Source organism: Otolemur garnettii, unplaced genomic scaffold (assembly GCF_000181295.1).
Source record: "Otolemur garnettii isolate 467f Iridium unplaced genomic scaffold, OtoGar3 scaffold00002, whole genome shotgun sequence".
In the NCBI taxonomy this organism is placed as follows: domain Eukaryota; kingdom Metazoa; phylum Chordata; class Mammalia; order Primates; family Galagidae; genus Otolemur; species Otolemur garnettii.
In genome coordinates this window covers 18,849,668-18,863,835 of record NW_003852397.1, presented here as the reverse complement: position 1 = coordinate 18,863,835, position 14,168 = coordinate 18,849,668, and positions in this window count along the sequence as shown.

Here is a 14,168-nt window from a genome sequence, read left to right as displayed (position 1 = left end):
TGATTCTGCATTTTGTATGGAACCAGAAAAAAAAACCCATATAGCAGTTCTTAGTAATAAAAACAAAGCTGGGGACATCAGTGTACTAGACTTTAGGCTGTACTACAAAGCCATAGTGGTCAAGACAGCATGGTACTGGCACAAAAACACAGACATAAGACATTTGGAATTGAATAGAAAACCAGGTAATGAAACCAACAATTTATAACCACCTAATCTTCAATAAACCAAACAAGAATCTCCATGGGGGGGGGGTAAGGCTCCCTATTCAATAAATGGTGCTGGGACAACTGGATATCCATATGTAAAAGACTGAAACTGGACCCACACCTTTCTCCACTCACAAAAATTCATTCAAGATGGATGAAGAACTTAAATTTAAAGCATGAAACAATAAAAATCCTTAAATAAAGCATAGGAAAAACACTGGAAGATATCTGCCTGGGGAAAGACTCTATAAAGAAGATGGCACTGGCAATTGCAACAACAAAAATAAACAAATGGGACTTAATTAGACGATAAAGCTTCTGTACAGCTAAGGAGACAATAACCAAAGCAAACAGACAACCTACACAATGGGAAGGGATATTTGCATATTTTGAATCAGAAAAAAGCTTGATAACTAGGATCTATAGAGAAATCAAATTAATCCACGTGAAAAAAGCCAACAATACCATATATCAATGGGTAAGAGATGAATAGAACCTTCTCTAAATAATACAGATGAATGGTTAGCAAACATATGAGAAAATGCTCATCATCCCTAATTATTAGAGAAATGCAAATCAAAACCAACCTGAGATATCATCCAACCCCAGAGAGAATGGCCCACATCACAAAATCTCAAAACTGCACATGCTGGCGTAGATGTGGAGAGACAGGGAACTTTCACACTGCTGGTAGGACTGCAAACTAATACAACCTTTTTGGAAGGAAGTATGGAGAATCCTTAAAGAACTCAAGCTAGACCTCCAATTTGATCCTGCAATCCCATTACTGGACATCTACCTAGGAGGAAAAAAATCCTTTTATCATAAGGACACTTGTACTAGAATGTTTATTGCAGCTCTATTTACAATTGCCAAAATGTGGAAACAGCTAAATGCCCACCAACCCAGGAATGGATTAACAAGCTATTGTATATGTACACCATGGACTACTATTCAGCCATTAAAAAAATAGAGACTTTACAGCCTTTGTATTAACCTGGATGGAAGTGGAACACATTATTCTTAGTAAAGCATTACAGGAATGGAGAAACATGAATCCTGTGTACTCAATTTTTATATGAAGACAATTAATGACATGGTGGGAGTGAGGAAGGGGAGAACAGGGACAGAGAGAAGGAGGGAGGGGTGGGAGAAAGAAAGAGCAGAAAGATGGAAGGAGGGAGGCAGTGGGGTCTCAGTGTGTGACATACCATATAGGGGCAAGGCACAATTATAAGAGGGACTTTACCTAACAAATGCAATCAATGTAACCTGGTTTCTTGTGCCCTCCATGAATCTCCAATGATAAAAAAAAAAAAAAAAATTGAAACCTAAACATATTTTAAAATAATAAGTTCTACATGATAAGTAAGTAGACAACTGCTTTTGTCAATTAAAAACAGTTAAAAATAAAATTACAAACTAAAAAAATGAAGAATCTGAAGTGAACTCTGGGAAAGAAAAGCTTCTACTACAATAACCTACTAAGTACTAAATGGTTATTCCCACAATGAATATGGATAAAATGTCCCTTGATTGCTGACTGCTTCGATTCAAAATACTTATCTCTGTTGGTGGTGTTGATTGGTATTCCTACCACTGGTCCTTAATACAGAAAAAGAAAAATCGTGTGGGCAATTTGCAAGTGTCATCACAGTTGTTTTCTGGTCCTTCCTACTTATGTGGGGCAATGTGATTTAGATCTTTCTACCCTGAGGTGTCTTAAGTCAGCTGCCTAGATAACAGGGCTCCTCCAGTCATCCCGGCTTGAGCCCAGAGGGCTGTTTTGTAATGAGCACCAGGAGGGAGTACAGATCACATTCTATAGCATCCCCAGTGCACCTGTACTACAGCCTGATGTTCAGTATCAGTACAAATATAAATAAGCATTTAAAGAAAAAAAGAAATACATAAATGTAAAAAATAAAAATAAAATGCAGGCTTGTCCATCCAACAGGTGAATAAATATTTATGAAGGCACTGTTGTTAATATTTTCCATAAGGCGTTGTAAGAGTTAGGAATAAAAAATGAGAATATGTATTTGCTTCCATGGAGCTTCTGATGCAAGAAGTAATTTATCACAGAAGCTAAAAGATTATGGCATCCCTGCCCACACCCCTATGGATCCTTTTACCAGCCTCCTGCACATCAGTTGCAAGTGCACCGGTACTCTCAAGATCAGCATCTGCAGCTCTCTGCTCAGAGGCTGCCTGTAGACCACAGGAACTGCTTTGCCTACATCTGCAGAGAGAGGCAAGTGCCAGGGAGTTTATGCTGCTTTTCCAGCCTTTAACCGATGACTAACATGGGTAGGGGCATATAAATACTCTAGTTTCCTTGTCTCCTAACTAGGACAACTCCAAGTTGGGCCTCACACTATGTCCAGAGCTAACGTGAGGGACTGAGTTATCTTATACCTCCTCCTCCAGTGGAATTTTTCTAGATCTCTCCACATTGCTTGGTTTCCTTCCATTCTATATTACTTCCCCACTCTGGTACAGGTTTATTCATAGGAATGCTTCCTAGTCCTTCACTTTCCCATGAATTCTGTCTCTGGGTCAGCAGGTTCAGACAAGTAACTGTTATTAGCATGGTAGGACCTCCATTGTTGACCACCTCCCTACATTGACTACCTCCTTAATTTAATCTAATTTTCATAGGCCAGACATGCACCACATGTATGTATCAGTACAGTAGACTCAGTTCATATGTGGACCAGTTCGTTACAGTTCTTTGGGTTGTCAATTTTTAGAGGTTCAACCATATTACTTTTATTATAACTAATAGTATAATAAAATAATACAAAGATAAATAAGACAATTCCCTAAAATATATACATAATGGTATAGGAGTTCAAAAGAGAAGTAGTATCAGAATCAGTTTAGGATTCATTGAGCATGTGCAGCAAAGAGAAATCAGGTTGCTACACTCTCAAAAGGCTTTGAGTATTAAGAAAATGTGCTTCAGGCAGGTGGCGCAAATGGCCAAATGGAAACCTCCAGTGATCGTCCCCCCATAGGAACATCAAATTCAACAACTATCCATTAAAGAAATCATCTTCAGAAGAATGAAACATCAGGATGTGATAACCATACTTGGATTAGAGGCAGAAAAGACAATCTTACATTGCCTCTACCACCCTTCCCTTATCCCTGACAGTGTTATATCAGTGTGTCTAGTGGAAAGAGAATCTTTGTACCTGAAGGAGAAAGAGTGAAGTGACTGTGGGACTTTGCATTGGAACTCAGAGCTGCCCTGTCTCCACAGGGCAGAATTCTGCTCGCACCCACAGAGAGGACATTTAGACCATCCAGGCCAGAAGGAAATCTTCTGCCCCACCAGTAAAAGCATGAGTTCCAGCTAGCCCCACTACCTGCTGATAAAAAGTAAACTGAGACTCAAAATAAACTCATATTAGGCTACAAAAACCACAGTCCTTGGGCAAGTCCTATGGCTGTGATCGCTCAGAGCCAGTGAACTTGCGTTGCACGTAACCTAATGAGACTCCAGCAGCAACTGTCAAGCCAGTGCCTGTGTCACCTCTCCCCCATCTCCAGGCACTACAGCTTAGGGAAAGGAAATGGAAGATGTGTACAGGACTTTGTTCTGCAACATGGGTATCAGCTCAGCCATATAAAATAAAGGATCTGAAGCCATGATTCTCAGCCTTAATTCCTGGATGACATTTCTAGACCCATGCTAGGTCTTACAGGGAAGGACCAAATCCTGACAAGGATTCTTTACTGTCTGATTAAAGAGCCCTTGGACTTTTACTAGTCCAAGGTAGCTCTTTAAGCAGTACCGTGGCCTCTGGGTAAGACTGGGCTGGCTTCAGGTATGACTTGGTGGAGTCCCAGTTGCTGTGGCCATAAGGAAATGCCCATTTGTTCCTCAATTCCAGCAGTAAAGTATAGAGAATGAGGGAAGAGAGAAGAGACTTTGTCTGGTAATATAGGGAATTCCCCAATATCTTACCTTAGTCCACCAAGGAAGTACCACCAGGAATCTACAAGAGTCATAACATTACTGGGTTTGAGGCACATCCAGTACTTAAACAGCTGCAGTGGCCAAACATTTAATCATGACACTATTTCCTCTGAATACCTGGGAAGCATTCTCAAGAAGGACAGGTTCAAACAATCTCAGATTGTAAAGATTAATTAGATTGGGCACCTAGCACTTTGATGCCCAGGCACCAATGAACACCCACAAGCATCAAAAAATGACTTCACTAATCAAATGAAGTAAGAAACCAGTTACCAATGCTAGAGTGACAGATATATGAGAAATTTCACAGAAATAATCCAAAATAACTGTCCTGAAGAACCTCATTGAGCTTCAAGAAAATAAAGGAAAGGAATTCTAAAGGCTATGAGAGAAATTAAAGAGATTTAAATCCTAAAAACTTACTGAGGAAAGGAAATCAAAGATGTTCAGAGGACTTTACTTTGCAATGTGGGTATTAGCTCAACTATAGTAAAATAAAGTACCAGACACCTGAAGTCCCTGGTTCTCAGCCTTAATTCCTGGATGACATTTTTAGATCCATGTTGGGTCTTTCAGGGAAGGACCAAATCCTGACAGGATTCTTCAGCTCTGATTAAAGAGCACTTGGATTTTCACTCGTCATTATAGGTAGCCAAGTACCAGTACCATGGCCTCTGGGTAAGACTGGGCTGACTTCAGATATGTAAAAACATGCAGCAGAAAGTCTGGAGCTGAAAACTTCACCTGACATACTGAAAAATGCATCAGAGTTTCCTCACAGCAGACTTGATGAAGCAGAAGAGAAAATTAGTGAGCTTAAAGAAAATTGGTGACTTTCTACACAGTCAGTAGAAAAAACCAAGACAAAATAATATTTTAAAAACTAAAATGTGTGGGCAGTGCCTATAGCTCAGTGAGTAGGGTGCCGGCCCCATATACTAAGGGTGGCAGGTTTGAATCCAGCCTGGCCAAAATGCAACAACAACAAAAAAAATTGCCAGGTGTTGTGACACGTGCCCATAGTCCCAGCTGCTTGGGAGGCTGAGGCAAGAGAACCGCCTGAGCCTAGGAGTTGGAGGTTGTTGTGAGCTATGACACCACTGTACTCTACCAAGGGTGACAAAGTGAGACTCTGTCTCTAAAAAACAACAACAACAACAACAACAAAATATTAACAAACCAAATTCAACAACACATTCAAAGGATTATTAATCACCGTCAAGTGGGATTCATTCCAGGGACACAAGGATGGTTCAACATATGCATGTCAATTAATGTGGTACATCACATCAGCAGAACAAAAGACAAAAACTGTAAGATTGTTGCTGGAAAAGCATATAAAGCATATAATATAATTTAGCATTCCTTCATGGTAAAAACTCTCAAAAAAACTGGGTATAGAAAGAACATACCTCAACACAGTAAAAGCAATGTATGACATCACTATTATATGAACTTGGGGAAAAACTTAAAGCCTTTCTTCTATGATCTGGAAGAAGACAAGAATGCCCACTTTTTAGCTGAAGCAATCAGACAAGAGAAAGGAATAAAGGGCATCTAAATTGGAAATGGAGAAGTCAAATTATCTTTGTTTCCAGATGATATGACTTTGTATTCAGAGAAATCTAAAGACTCCACAAAACTGGACTTCACACTACTAGAACTGATAAGCAAATTTAGTAAAGTTGCAGCATACAAAATTAACATAGAACAATTGGTAGCATTTCTGTAAGCCAACAGCAAATAATCTGAAAAATAATCTCATTTACAATATCTACAAATAAAATAAATATTGAAAATATTGAACTTTCAATCCCAAAGGAGTGAAAGATCTTTATGATGAAAACCATAAACCATTAATCAAAGAAATTGCAAAGGACATCAAAATGGAAAGATATTCCATGCTCATGAGTTGCAGAAATGTTCATACTACCCAAAGCAATCTCTAGATTCAATACAATACCCATCAAAGTACCAATGGCATTCTTCACAGGAATAGAAAAAATAATCTTAAGGTTTATATGGAACCACAAAAAACCCAGAATAGCTACAGTAATCCTGAATAAAAAACAATAAAACTAGAGGAATCACAGTACCTGAGTTAAACTGATACTACAGAGCTGTAGTAACCAAAACAGCATGGTGCTGGCATACAAACAGATACATAGACCAATAGAACAGAATAGAGAACCCAGAAATAAATCCATACACCTTGAATGGACTTATCTTTGACAAAATTGCCAAAGCCATCTATTGGGGAAAGGATAGACTCTTCAAAATGGTGCTGAGAAAATTATATTTTTATATGCAGAAGAATAAAACTAGACCCTCATGTCTCTCCATATACAAAAATCAAATCAAAATGGAAAAGACTTAAATCTAATATAAAAACTATGAAACTACTAAGGAAAACACTGGAAAAACACTTCCAGATATTAGTTTGGTCTTGAAATTGATCTCTTGAGTAAAGGCCCCAAAGCACAGACAACAAAGCAAAATTGGACAAAAGGGATCACATCAAGTTAAAAAGTTTCTGCACAGCAAAAACAAACAAAACAAAGCAAAAAGCAATCAAAAAATTGATCCTCAGAATGAGAGAAAGTATCGGCAAACTTTCCAGATGATAAAGGAGAATATATAAGGAGCCCCAACAACTCAATTGGGAAATAATCAAATAATCCAATCAAATATAGGCAAAGGATCTGAACGTACATATTTCATATTACCTATTGGTGGGTTGTTTTTTTTTTTTTTTGGTTGCAGTTTTGGCTAGGGCTGGGTTCAAACCCTCCACCCTCAGTATATGGGACTGTCGCCCTACTTCCTGAGCCACAGGCGCCGCCCTGAACATACATATTGAAAAGAAGACATACAATTGCCTAACAGTATATGAAAAAAAAATGTTCTACATCATTAGTCCTAAGAAAAATGTAAATCAAAACTAAAATAAGATACTATCTCACCTCAGTTAAAATGGCTTTTATCAAAAAGACAGGCAATAATGAATACTGGGGGGATGTGGAGAAAGGAGATTCCTCATATACCATTGGTGAGAATGTAAATTAGTACAACTACTACAGAGAACAGTATGGCAGTTCTTCAGAAAACTAAAAACTGAACTAACATATGACCCAACAATCTCACTATCATGCCCACAATCTCACTGGGCATATATTTTAAAGAAAGGAAATCTGTATTTCAAAAATATATCTGGAATCAACAAATGAATAGATAAAGAAATTGGGATACATATGCACTATGGAGTATTATTCAACCATAAAAAGAATGAATTCTGTCATTTGCAACAACATGGATGGAACTGGAGAACATTCTGTGCTGGAATAAACCAAGCACAGAAAGACAAATGTCACAAGTTCTCACTCAGTATGTCGGAGCTAAATATTAAAACAATTGATTTCATGGAGACAGAGAGTAGAATGATGTTTACCAGAGGCTGGGAAGGGAAGCAGAGAGAGAGATAGAAAGTAGCGATGATCAATAGCTGCAAAAATATAGTTAGAGAGAATGAACAATATTTGTTAGAATATTAAAGTGACTGTAGCCACAACTAAGTTGTAGTGTACTTTAAAATAACTAAAAGGGTAAAATTAGCATGTTCCTAACATAAAAAATGGTAAATGCTTGAGGTGATATATACCCAAATCACCCTGATTTAATTAATATGCATTGTATCCCTATATCAAAACATCATAAGTACTGGATAAATATTTGCAACTATCATGTACTCATAATCATTAATTAAAAAAATAATAAAATGTCTTTTTAACCGGCTTGATAGGAAATGAGAAATCATAGAAAGGTTTTAAATTGGAAGGGCCATGCCATATGATTTTAAAGGTTTAGCTCAAATAATTCAGCAGAACTATCACTAAGTTCTAGAGCTTTAATGTCCTTTATGGATGCAGTAATGAGATCTCATCAAAATTAGCAGACAGGCTGTGCTTTGCAGTCTTTTCTCTCCAAATATGGATACTGGGATGAAGGTTATTCAAGAGCTATGACCAACCACCCAGAATTCTATCTATTCTGAAACACGCGTGCACTCTGAGAGTGGTCACACGCACCTAGGCTAGGTCAAATTATTCTTAGCCCTTAAATGGAGCTTGGCAGCATGCAAGCATCACATTTTTAGAATCGTATAGCAGTTAGCTTCTGCCTGCAGAGTCTTCCTCTCTTCACCCTTAGCTGCCCATTGCCAGGTATGGCTATATATTAACCCAAGTTGTATACTGCAGGGTAAGTTTCTAAAGCATCTCTCATCTTTTAGACATAGTAGTAAAATGTTTCCAGAAATTACGACCACACTGTCATACTCAAATTTGAGGCAAGTACTTCCACCTTCATCCAACAGTGCCAACCATTATGATGTCTTTCCGATAAAGAATACGTGCTGTTTTTTTCTTGGCTACAGATAGCATTCAGTACTCTAGGAGCAGGAATGTTGGTGCTTGACACTTATGAAAGTCGTCATGTTTGAAGGACTTGACATTTAAACCAAAAATTCTCACCCTTGCTGCACAGTATATTCCGTATTCTTTAAAGAAATAAGACTCTCAGGCTCCCTCTCATCCCAAATACACAAGCAATGGTATTTTTTAATGGGGTCCTTAGGTAATAATTAATTATAGCCAGTATAAAGAGTTACCACTTCAGACTGATAGTTCTGATTTTGAAACACACCAATTTTAACATTAAAATTGAAGGTGTGAAGAAACATTTGGTTCAACAATTGAAAACGTCTTGTAAGCTTCTAAACTATTCTCACAAACATGCTTCCCATGAGACAAAGCCAGTAGTTATATTCACCATTTGAACGAAGAGGAAATAATTCCTAGGAAAGTTATGTGATAGACTCAAGGTCATACAAAAATGAACAGTAGAACCAGGATACTGGTCTTCTAACTCTAGACAGAAAGTTCCACCTGTTAGGGTACAGCCCGCTTGGTTTATTACATGAAAACATAACATCCCGCAGATCACTTGGCTGAAGAGTGCAATTAGTATAACTATTTGTGCACATTAATTTTTTTTTCTGTCTAGCTGAAAGGTTTTGATATGAGCTAAGAATGAAAAGGCCGTTGCTGCTGTGTTAAGATCTGTTTTTAACCATTTTTCAGCAAACTGGCATTGCATAGTTTGAAAATTCCTGCTAGTCAGCTTGTAATAAAATGCCTTCGGGGATAACAGAATATGTTTCCTTTGGCACACATTCTTTAGGAGTGTAAACTTGTTCACTATGGCAGGTACATGTGCACTGATAATAGTGACCGGGGCTGATTAGAAAAAGATGCAAACACATTTGGGCATCATTAGCCTTTTAACCAAGGTATAGAGTTCTGAAATAAGGAATCTGTGCCTAGCTGACAATTGTTCTCTGTTCTCACCCATCTTACCTAGTGTAGTGTCGACTGAGTGGGCCATAAGGGCACATTCAACCTTGTTATGTCCAACTCCTCCCAGTGCCTGGAACAAAGTGGATATTTGTGAATGCAAGAAGAAATAATCAAGAGCCAGGTGTGTGTGCGTGTGTGACTCTGTGTGTGACAGTGTCTATTTTAAAGGAATGGGAATGACTCTAGTCTTTATTAACACCCTCATCAGAACAACTGACCTCCAAGGCTACTAAGATGGCGTGAAGTTCACATGTAAATATGGCCTGCTACTTTTTTCTCTGAAGAATTTTACTTTTCTCACATCCAGTAGCAACTTAAATTTTCTTGATGTAATGTTGCTATTTACATCCTACTTAGTTTATCATAATTGAGATAATACCACCTCCAAGATGCAAAACACAGACCACAAAGGATTAGAAGTCTATGCAACAGATGTCTACAAGTTTGACTACACAATTTCAAGAAAAGGTCATGGGATAGATATTTTAAGTAAAAAGTTACATACATCCTCTCTTATTTGGTCCTATGTTTTGATAAGAGCAGAAACAAGTTTGGGGCTCAATTTTAAGAACTAAGGTGAAAGCACCACCCTCCTTGGGGTGTTTGGAGGGGAAGATATCCTTAGTCTATGAAGAACGGACTAAACAAGGAAGGCCATTCACTCACGCCAGTCTCCCAGCCTTTCTACTACACCTTGATAGGACAGGTTTGAAAGCCTAATTCCAATTCAGCATGCACACGTTGAGTGTTGCTACAAGCTTGTATATTAATAGAGCAAAAATCTTAATTCCTAGTTAGGAAAATAAGATATATATTAAAAAATTCATATGAAAGTAAAAGCTACCAAAGTATAGTAGGTTACGAACTTCTGTGGTTTATCTTACAAGGGTATAAGTGAATCTTTCTATGAATAGAATATGAACGTTTTAATACAATAACTAAAAAAATGACATGAAGGCTGTGTTAACCAGTTTGATGGAAGTGTTTCAGATTGTGTGTGAAAACACCACACTGTACCCCAGAAGTGCATTAATGTACCCAGTTACCATTCAATAAAAAAATAAAATAAAATAAATAAAAACATTATAAAAAAAATTAGAATGGGCAGAATTCAGAAGAGAGAGATTGTTGTGAGTTAAAGAGACATTCTAAAGCTTTTTTGTTTTCTGAGACAGAGTCTTACTTTATTACCCTCGGTAGAGTGCTGTGACATCACAGCTCACAGTAACCTCCAACTCTTGGGCTCAGGCAATTCTCTTGCCTCAGCCTCCCGAGTAGCTGGGACTACAGGCACCTGCCACAACACCTGGCTATTTTTTTGTTGCAGTTTGGCCAGGGCTAGGTTTGAACCCACCACCCTCGGTACATGGGGTTGGCACCCTACCCACTGATCCAGAGGTGCCACCCGAGACCTTATAAAGCTTTAATGCAGTGACCCCCCACATGAAGCAATGAAGTAATTTTATGGTTGGGGGTCACCACAACATGAAGAACTGTATTAAAGGGTGGTGGCATTGGGAAGGTTGAGAACCACTGCAATGGATGAAGAGTCCAGGGGAATAAAAAAAGGAGAAACTGGTTTATATATAAATTGAAGAATGGAAACCCAAATTTCACATAACTTTGTCCAATTGGCTTTTTCACCTGGAAGACCATATCATCACTGACATTGGCCTTTTGTCTGTAACTATCAGAATTATAAGGTATACAGTTGGCCCCAGTATTCATGCAGGATTGCTTCCAGGAATTCCTACCTACACCAAAATCCACACTCCTTCAAGTCACACAGTAGGCCCTAAGAACTCACATATACGTGTGTTTCCCATCCTGAGAATACTGTATTTTCAACTCACATTTGGTTGAAAAACATTCTGTGTGCATGTATAAGTGGACCTATGCAGTTCAAACCGATGCTGTGCAAGGGTCAACTGTACAATATAAACCCGAAAAATGAAGAGAGACACAAAGCAAACTCTCCACTTGAGGTAAATCACACAGTATTTGTCATAACTACAAAAGAACAATGTGTCACATAAAGCAAAAATTGTTCAATCTTTATTTCGCATGTCACTTTTGTATTACTCTTCTTGATATCCACATGCCTACTTAAGAAATGTTTGAAAGTTAATACATTTTATTTCTGCCAAAAGACTTTTAAAGTATTTGAATTTCACATCCTTTTTAAAATCATCACAGATGACTGAATTCTTTGTATTACTGAATTATTCTATACCACAGAATATATCACATTGATAGCCTTTGTAGTCAGACCTTCTTCAGAAATATAACAAACTTTTAGTGAAAACAAAGCACATATATTGATTCATTCCAAGTGTATAAACTTATAATTGGAATATTCCAGTTCAACATCTGTTTGTCCCAAGAGGCTCTGATGACCCATCACAAACCCAAAAGACTTCCCTTAATTGGTATGTAAAGCTTTTTCCAATTAGCATCCTCAGGCTGACTTCTCAGGTAATGGTAAATTCTTTTGTTCAATATTTCCTCTGTCACTCAAACTAAGTAATCTAGTTCAGCTATGCTTGTTGAGATTTAGCCACAGGCCTGCATGCAATAGTAAATATCCCCTGTAATAATTTTAAATTGAAAATAATTCTTCACGAAGAGCGTATCTCTGAACTAACCACATACATATGACAGGCAGCTGGTGATGTAGAGAAGACACTAAATTGTATCTCAGGAATTATCCCCACTATGAAACCTGCACACTAAAGTGTGAATCAGATTTCACAATGAGGCGGCCAAAATATAGAGAATATTTTGTATTGGTAATTTTTTTTTTTTTTTTGAGACAGAGTCTTACTCCACCACCCTGGGTAGAGTGTCGTGTCATCACCCTAGCTCACAGAAACCTCAAACTCTTGGGTTCAAATGATCTTCTTGTCTCAGCCTCTCAGGTAGCTAGGACTAACAGCATGCACCACCATGCCCATGCCCAGATAGTTGTGTTTTTTTTTTTTTTGTCTCTTTTGTTTTGTTTTTTATCTATTTCTATTTAGTAGAGATGGGGTCTCACTCTTGCTTAGGCTGATCTCAAACTCCTAAGCTCAAGAAATCCGCCCTCCTCAGCCTCCCAGAGTGCTAGAATTACAAACTTTGTTGGATACACCAAAAGTTTATTATCCCCTATAAAACAAAATGAACAATGAACATGACTTTCTGCAGGCAGTTTGGTTCAACCATTCCTGTTTGGTTACCTGCCATCTTGTTCTCTCACCCTAGAACCCTCTCCTCATTTTAGCATTTAGCATACTATACTGAAAGTGCAGTTTATTTAGGTCTATTACTCCAAATTAGTAATTAAAAAAAATGAGTTGGCTAGCAATTCAGGCAGGTGAGCTAAAAGTGTCACCTCAGGAGGGAGACAGTAAAGACAGAAAGCTGCACTTCTCACCCACACTCGCGATTCTTGCCCCTACAAGACCAGCCAGCACAAGTACAGTAAGTCCTTGTTACTTGAATAAAGAAACAGGAGGAAAACCTGTGTCCAGGGAAACCAATAAACTGAGGCATATTTTGTGGCACTGACCAGGGAAGAACAGGACCAAATGTCTAGGGCTGAGATAAGAGATTAGATCAGATAATAGGAAGGAGACTCATTCCTACGCTAGAATAGAAATTCAGAGCAAAATTCTGGACACACAGATGAAGGATTCACTAGCTGAGGGACCCTTAGATACCTCTCCTTTCTTAATAGGAATGATTCCATAGCATGGGGCAGAGTGAATCCTCCAAGCAAGGGTTTAATTAGAGAATAAATGAAAAAAGAGATCCATCATCATCAAAGGATTTCCAGATGCTGAAGTAATGAATTTTTTAAGAAGTCTAAAAGAATACATTAATTTTATTATTTATATACAGTTCTGGAAAGAATATTTGTGTCTCCCCAAAGTTTATGTGTGGAAGTACTCACCCTCAATGTGACTCTATCTGGATATAGGGCCTGCAAGGAGACAGTGAAAGTTAAATGAGGGTCTAAAGATCTCATTTAACCAGACAGGGCTAGTGCCGTTAGGAGAGGAAGGGACAGAAGATCTCTCTGTCTCTCCATCACGTGAGGACACAGGGAAAAGGTCACCATCTGTTAGAAAGGAAGAAAGCCCTCACCAGGAACTGAACAGCCAGAACCTTGATTCAGGACTTACTTTCCAGTCCCTACAACTGTGAGAAATAAGTATCTCTTGTCTAAGCCAGGTGATCGGGGGTATTTTGATATGGCAGCAAAAGCAGACTAATACAGACATATAACAAATTCATGTTTGTGTATAATGTCTCCAAATAACTTGCATAAAGTTGATTGTCTTGCCAGCATTATTTTACTACCTTGGCGTAAGGAAAACACATCAAAATCACATGGTTATTGATGTTGGTAGACTGATAATCCAAAAATCACAATGGGCTAATTAACCCTTAATCAACTATGGGATTTTTCCACCACCTACTGATGGTATTCAATAGTTTAATACTGTTGCCCATAAAATGGAGCTCTCAATGCTACTTTCAGAGCTCATCCTGCGTCTGTCATTCTGAAAGTCA